Below are 8,578 nucleotides of genomic sequence, written 5' to 3' on the forward strand. Positions count from 1 at the left end.
CTGCGCACCCAGTGTCCAGCGGCAGCCGGATGTATTAAAATAGGGTACTGGCGTCTAAGGCTGAGATCAATTCCCGCCGGCGCGAACGTACCTTCCCGCCATTGCCAATTCCTCAGTGTGGACCGTGATATAGTCCATCTGCAATAAGGAGCGAGGAGTTATCCCTGTCAAAAGGGCAAGGTGATCTGGAGGGTCTTGGGCGTAGATCGGGTCTTCTGCGTTGCGGTAGGGCGTCTCTTGATGGATCTGGTACCTCCATGAAAGTGAGTGCTGGTAGTCGCGCAGGCCCTTGGTAGAAAATCCTTAGTTCTTTAGATGCTGTCTTCGAGTCTGCGTATGTTGTGGTGGATCCGTCGGAATTGAAAATCTTCAGAACAGCCGGGAACATCAGTGCAAAGCGAGTGCCTTCTTTAACAAGTGCTGAGCATATAGGGATGAAAGCGCGTCTGCGCCTAGATACTTCAGCGGAGAAGACTCCAAAGATTAAAATATGCTGGTTTCTTACCATGACCTGACCGCCATTTTGTTTGTAAGCCCGCAAAATAGTAGCCTTAACCGAGTAGTCCAGATATTTAACTATGACCTGTCGCGGTCTGGCTTTTCTGGGCGTTTGTAGTGCGGTAGTGGTCAGTTGTCTGGAATCGGGTATAGGGGGCATGCCCATGACCACCCAATGGGCTCTCTCAACTTTGCAGCGAGACAATATACCAAGAGCCTTAGGTAATTCTAACTCACAGATTAAGACCAGATCTTTGGCCGAAATGGATTCGGTGAGTCCGACAATTCTCAAGTTGCTGCGTCTCGAGCAATTCTCGAGGTCGTCGAGTTTGTCCCACAGCTTGTTGCTCTCAGCTAGAGCTTTATGTAGTTGCGACTGAAGTGTGTCAGCTTGCGCTTCTACTCCTTGCATTTTCAGCTCTAGCTCCTCAAGTTTAGTGAAATGAAGTGTAACTTCAGCCTGCAAGGCTGCAAAAGATTGGGCAATGGTGGATGACAGAGCTTCCTGCAGATCTGGAAGGAGACGTGCGGCTACTTCGATCGCTAGATGTTTGTAGTCCAGGTCACTTTTGTCGAACTCTGGATCTGCGCTATGATCGCTCGGTTCCCCACAAGGTGAGGAGCTGGGGTCCTGTTTCTCCACCGCCACCGCCGCCATTTTGCTGTCCGCTGGTGCTGTACTAGGCTTGGCGGGTTGTTTTTTTTGGTTTGTTTCCAATGTGTATGAGAAAGCGGTCCATAAACAGGTGGTCACTCACATTGATTGTTCTGACTGACCAAGATGCCGCAGGCAGGCAGTTTAACAACGATTCTGTGTCCGCAGTGCCCCAGGGAGCGGAGCTCCTAACACATGCTGCCTCTCTTGTTGGCGCCGGAACCGGAAGACTTACAATGTTTATAATCATAGTAGAGGCCCTTTTCGGGGGGGGGGGGGGACGGGGGGGGGACGGACTCAAATTAGCACTATTCATGTTGGTACTATTTTAGTACAACTCTATCAGGTATTGTTCATAGGATCACTATAGCTACCATTACAATTCATGGGCATGCTTTGCCCGGCTCTATGTATGTAAGCGGTCCAGTCTACACCATTCAAGGGAGTCACTATTAGGCCTCTTGCACACGACTGTATGTCTTTTCCAGTATTTTGCGGTCTGAAAAAAAACCTGATCCGCTAAAAATACGGATGACATCCATGTGCATTCTGTTTTTTGCAGATTGGTACATCTGGCCTGTAATAGAACAGTACTATCCTTGTCCGTCATGCAGACAATAATAGGACATGTTCTATCTTTGATCGGAATGTAAATGCGGAAATACGGAAACGGAATGCATACAGAGTGCCTTCCGTTTTTTGCAGACCCATCGAAATGAATGGTTTTGTTTGCGGACCATAGACGGAACGCAAAAAATGGAACGTAAATGAAAAAAAAAACGTTTGTGTGCAAGAGGCCTTAGGCTCCATTCAGATGTCCGTAGAATGGGTCCGGATCCATTCCGCAACGTAGCGAAACGGGTGCAGACCCATTCATTCTCTATGGGGCCGGAAGAGATGCGGACAGCACACAGTGTGCTGTCCACATCCACATTTCCGGAGCGCGGCCCCGATCTTCCGATCCGCAGGCTCCGGAAAAAAATAGAACATGTCCTATTATTGTCCGCAATTGCAGACAACAATGGGCAGTTCAATGGGGGTGCCGGCTGGGTGTATTGCGGATCCACAATACACTACGGACGTGTGAATGGACCCTTATAGAGGAACCAATATAGGGCACTTTGGTTGTTTAGGCAGTACGATTTGGGCTGTAATCATGGTTGCAGCTCTTGAAGTCTGGATTCTTTGCCCAATTTGCTTATTAAAAATGTTAAAGGAATGTGAGTGTTACTTGGGAACCCAATAGGAGCGGAGTTTACTGTACTGTGTCTTAAGAGGGCGTGAAGAAGTCTTCTACAAATACATAGCAAATGATGTCATCTAGACGTTTGAACATATCTGAGCATCTTCACATATTCTAGAGGGTTTTAAGGTCTAAAAATGTTCCATCATCTAAGACAACATACAAACATAGCCACGTGATCTGTTTTTAAGCAGTTTCCATGACTTCTAGGACTGTGAGCTCCCAATAAGTATCGAAGACAAGGGCATACATATCACAGAAGACATCCTATATACTGAAGGACTTCAGCCTCCAAAGACACTGCAAACTTAGCAAACAAATGGCTGAAGAATATATGATTAAGCCTCATGAAAAAAGGATGGGGACGAAAATTCTGAAGGACAAGTCTCCCAGGACATCGTCATAATAGAATCTTTTTTGTAGATCTACATCTGTATATTGAGGGGAGATACTACGCAATACATTTCAAAGAAGTGAAACAACGGGGTTAGATCTCGCACAAGCCTATCTGCAAACCAAAAAAGGTGCAGCTCACCAATCGAGAACACTCACTCGATCACTATAAAATGAGAACAAAGGGGTTAAGGAGCAGGGCACTCTCAGAAATTTCGGACCATATAGAGAACCATTATAAAATATATATTTAAGGATGTACTGAATTTTCTAAAACGATGGAACTCGCTATAAAACCATCTAAAATCCTAAATGTAGGTAAATGACATCAGTTGATATAGCTAAATAGCAGCAAATTGGATCTAGACAATATTCGAATAATAGTATACAGCCCCAACAACAGTATATCGATGAGGATGATCTAAAATAATCAAACTGAAATAAATCGAAGGTAACTATTGAGTCCACCTCTATCATTCAATGGTGTAACTTCAAAGTTCCTTAATGCTACCACTGAGGAAGGGGTGAATGAACATACCCCGAAAAGCATCTGGTGCCACATCCCCCGCCATTTGTGACCAGAAATATCAACATCCATCGATCCAAACAGACCCAAAAAAAGTGGGATCTATTACCTTCGAAAGTTACCTGTGCGATTTGACGGCCAAACACAAGAAAGGACCGGCATAGCAACTGGCCCACGTGTGGAACACCAGTGTGGTCTTCACTAGAAGAAAAAGCTCCCGATATCGTAGTGCGACAACATCATTAGCACAGCGCAGGGAGCAGCAATATCCCACGGCTTGGTTAAGACTGACTCGATGGAAGCTGGTTAAAAGGTAACTTTTTTTAATTGCTTGCAAGCTTCAAAGTAGCGGGACGCGGCTACCCATTCTGATCGAGCGGGACGCCGCTCTGCTCAGGATAGTTCTAATATTAGTATTCATAGGAAGGATTGGTGTTGGTGTGGGAAACATTAAGGAACTTTGAAGTTACACCATTGAATGATAGAGGTGGACTCAATAGTTACCTTATTTTAGATCATCCCCATCGATATACTGTTGTTGGGGCTGTATACTAATAATTTAAATATTGTCTAGATCCAATTTGCTGCTATTTAGATATATCAACTGATGTCATTTACCTACATTTAGGTTTTTATATGGTTTTATAGCGAGTTCCATCGTTTTAGAATATTCAGTACATCAATAAATATATATTTTATAATGGTTCTCCATATGGTCCGAAATTTCTGAGAGTGCCCTGCTCCTTAACCCCTTTGTTCACATTTCAAAGAAGCCTGGGTGACTCTGTGACTAGATGATAGCTGGAAAAATGAGTGCTTTATTAGCTACTTCCTGACTTCACGTTAAAGGTAAGAGACATAGGAAGAAGACATAACACAACATGGTGATGTAGAAGGGGTCATGTATGAGATGTTTTTACCCTCACAACCTCTTTGGAATAGTGATACCTACATATATGGTCTCAGTGTACTCCCTGAAAAGTCTATAAAACAATGCACTATAAAAACTCTTTTGGCTTAGTCATTGTCCCATAAAATAATTCCAGGTGCACACTTTAGGCCAAACTCATGGGTCGAAATGACAACACAATCTAGAATAATATGAATGGTCAACGGAGACTCCCAGAGGACTTGCAGTAATTCCAAAAACATGACCAGTACTCTCTTTTGACAATCCTTCATCTGGATGTGTTGTCCTTCAAGATATTACCTCAAATGACACTCTTTGGCGCCATGGTCAGTAGATGTCTTATTTTTACAAAGAGGATCCAAAAGTGGTGCTAAAATGTAATGAGGCGAGCAATATTGGATAACCTCTTTTTATGTCATATTAGGAAATGTTCAGTTTATAGAGGAGATCCAACCTCACCACGAATGTTTGAAGAAAACCACTCCTAAACACATGTTATGCAGGACGAGTTACTAAGTGTATATGGTTCTATCTAAAGAAGGGGTGAGGTGGAGACCCTCAGCAGATTCCTCTGGAGACCTCAATCCTTGACCATCCCTCCCCTCTCCTCTTTGGCTATTAATACACCACCCAGGCTGGCAGCTGTAAAATGTAGCACTCTCTGAAATAAGGTATGAAGCCTGCTGGCGTAGGATAAAGTGTGCCTCATACCAAGTACGTATCATTACACCACTCCAGGACACCAACAGCTCGAATACATGAAAAGTGCTGACCTTTTCTGACCTCACCTGCTTACAACCACTTGTATCAGTCCAAACCACAGAATATAAAAGACATTACACATCTTTCTGGAATTCTGCTAAAAATGGCCAAAGGGGGTATGCTGCACCTGTAAGTAACAATAACAATATTATTAAAGAGGGTGTAGTAATAGGTTATAAATAGTTATGTAATGCTACCTATATGCACACACTTATAATTACTACAATACTGTAAAATACTACCCCTTGTACAAGAATATAACTGCTATAATACTGCTCCTATGTACAAGAATATAACTACTATAATACTGCTCCTATGTACAGGAATATAACTACTATAATACTGCTCCTATGTACAAGAATATAACTACTATAATACTGCTCCTATGTACAGGAATATAACTACTATAATACTGCCTCCTATGTACAAGAATATAACTACTATAATACTGCCTCTATGTACAAGAATATAACTACTATAATACTGCTCCTATGTACAAGAATATAACTACTATAATACTGCTCCTATGTACAAGAATATAACTACTATAATACTGCCTCCTATGTACAAGAATATAACTACTATAATACTGCCTCCTATGTACAAGAATATAACTACTATAATACTGCCCCCTATGTACAAGAATATAACTACTATAATACTGCTCCTATGTACAAGGAATATAACTACTATAATACTGCTCCTATGTACAAGAATATAACTACTATAATACTGCTCCTATGTACAGAATATAACTACTATAATACCGCCTCCTATGTACAAGAATATAACTACTATAATACTGCCTCCTATGTACAAGGATATAACTACTATAATACTGCCTCCTATGTACAAGAATATAACTACTATAATACTGCTCCTATGTACAAGAATATAACTACTATAATACTGCTCCTATGTACAAGAATATAACTACTATAATACTGCTCCTATGTACAAGAATATAACTACTATAATACTGCCTCCTATGTACAAGAATATAACTACTATAATACTGCTCCTATGTACAGGAATATAACTACTATAATACTGTTCCTATGTACAAGAATATAACTACTATAATACTGCCTCCTATGTACAAGAATATAACTACTATAATACTGCTCCTATGTACAGGAATATAACTACTATAATACTACCTCCTATGTACAAGAATATAACTACTATAATACTTCTCCTATGTACAAGAATATAACTACTATAATACTGCTCCTATGTACAAGAATATAACTACTATAATACTGCTCCTATGTACAAGAATATAACTACTATAATACTGCCTCCTATGTACAAGAATATAACTACTATAATACTGCCTCCTATGTACAGGAATATAACTACTATAATACTGCTCCTATGTACAGGAATATAACTACTATAATACTGCCTCCTATGTACAAGGATATAACTACTATAATACTGCTCCTATGTACAAGAATATAACTACTATAATACTGCTCCTATGTACAAAAATATAACACTCAATACACGTGCACCATTCCGTGTGCATTCCTCATCACGGATGCGGACCCATTCACTTCAGTGGGTCCGCAAATCCGGAGATGCGGAACAGAACACTACGGAAGCACTACGCAATGTCTATCAGACCTGTTGCCCGTGCAATGAATGTTCATTTCTCTACCATAAGCCGTCTCCAAAGGTGTTTCAGAAAATTTGCCAGTACATCCGAACGGCCTCACAACTGCAGACCACGTGTAACCACACCAGCCCAGGACCTCCACATCCAGCATGTTCACCTCCATGATCATCTGAGACCAGCCACCCGGACAGCTGCAGCAACAATCGGTTTGCATAACCAAAGAATTTCTGCACAAACTGTCAGAAACCGTCTCGGGGAAGCTCATCTGCACGCTCATCGTCCTCATCGGGGTCTGGACCTGACTGCAGTTTGTCATCGTAACCGACTTGGCGATGGCGTCTGGCACGTTGGAGAGGCGTTCTGTTCACGGATGAGTCCCGGTTTTCACTGTTCAGGGCAGATGTGGGATGGATTATCTCGACAAAGGAGAAATGGTTCGGGTACAGCATGGGGAGGATGTCTGGATGCATCTTTGACTCCCAGGTCGCTGCTGGGAACCATGTTGTCCGAGTAGTACGCCACTTTTACAGACTGACAAAACCGAAGATAAAATCGACTTTAGATGAAAAATTGTTAGAAAACATTCTTTCCTGTATACTTACTTGTATATAAAGTGCAAGTGCTGCCAAAAATTACAAGGAAGAAGCACTCTGATACAACCTGTATATCACGCAAAGGAGGGCCTCATTCACATTGTGGTACAATTGTTCAGGTAGTGGGACTCCTACAGTCATAAAGCCTATGCACTAAGTGAAAGGGCTGCCAAAAATTACAAGGAACCGGCACTCCAATACACCCTTTGTTACACATAAAGGAGGGCATCATATACAGCCTTGAAAAATTATATTGATGGCCTGCTGGCGACCCTCAAAAACATTTGGAGCAAGGGCCTGCTGATCTGATCATCTAAAACATTATGGGTGAGAGCCTGCTGCCGCTTTGGTGACTCTAGATAACCTGGAGCTGATCGCACATCCCCATAACGGCGAAGATCCATTCAGATGACTGGCCTATCAACATTCGATGTTATTGTCAGCACAAACCATGGTGACTACGGGTAACTGGGAATCAGGGTTCGATTCCAGAGAGGGAGCCTGAGAAACAGCTATGGCTACCACATCCAAGCAAGGCAGCATGCGCGCAAATTACCCATTAGGTATAATTAGGTGAGGGCCTGAGGTGATCTGACTGTCATGGAACCATGAACCAGACGTGCAACAGAGATAAGTGGAAATAAGAAGGCTTTATTGAAAAGCAAGCTGTAAGCAAAAGTCCAAACGGATGGCTAAACCGAAGCAGGGTCTTGCGTAGACAGAGGTCAGGAACCAGAAGGGTAGTCAGACGAAGCCTGGATCAGGAACCAGCAGGGTAGTCAGACGAAGCCAGGATCAGGAACCAGCAGGGTAGTCAGACGAAGCCAGGATCAGGAACCAACGGGGTAGTCAGACGAGGCCAGGATCAGGAACCAGAAGCAGCAGCAGTCTTAGAAGCATGTGAACACAGGAGGACCAAGCAAGGAACTGAAGCCACAGACCTCCTATATATATGAGCTAGGCATCCAGCTCCTCCCAGTGGGAAGGAGAAGCCGCAGGGTGGGAGGCTACAAGAAACCCAGAAACCAAGATGGCCGCCAGCACATGTCAAACGAAGGAGAACAGTGAGAAGGTAAGACCATGACACTGACCCTGTAAAAGATTTTAGGTGTGGGCCTGCAGGTGAGCTGACTCTGTAAAAGATTTTAGGTTCGGGCCTGCTGGTGAGCTGACCCTGTAAAAGATTGTAGGTGAAGGCCTGCTGGTGAGCTGACCCTGTAACAAATTATATGTGAAGTGGGGGGGGCCTGCTGGTGAGCTGACCCTGTAAAAGATTTTAGGTGTGGGCCTGCTGGTTAGTTGATCCTCTAAAAAATTATATGCGAGGGCCTGCTGGTGAGCTGACCCTGTAAAAGATTTTAGGTGCGGACCTGCTGG

At 43.0% G+C, this 8,578-nt stretch overlaps 1 long non-coding RNA gene across 1 annotated transcript in view; it reads right to left on the minus strand.

Annotated features, from left to right (window-relative positions):
• LOC122921496 overlaps positions 1-5,119 on the minus strand; it is a 38,971-nt gene extending 33,852 nt beyond the window's left edge. Inside the window, exon 1 of the long non-coding RNA XR_006387029.1 lies at positions 5,014-5,119. This is a non-coding gene — a long non-coding RNA (uncharacterized LOC122921496). The remainder of the gene's footprint in view (positions 1-5,013) is intronic.
• Positions 5,120-8,578: the final 3,459 nt, after the last annotated feature.

Source organism: Bufo gargarizans, chromosome 11, assembly GCF_014858855.1.
Source record: "Bufo gargarizans isolate SCDJY-AF-19 chromosome 11, ASM1485885v1, whole genome shotgun sequence".
NCBI classification, from domain to species: Eukaryota; Metazoa; Chordata; class Amphibia; order Anura; family Bufonidae; genus Bufo; species Bufo gargarizans.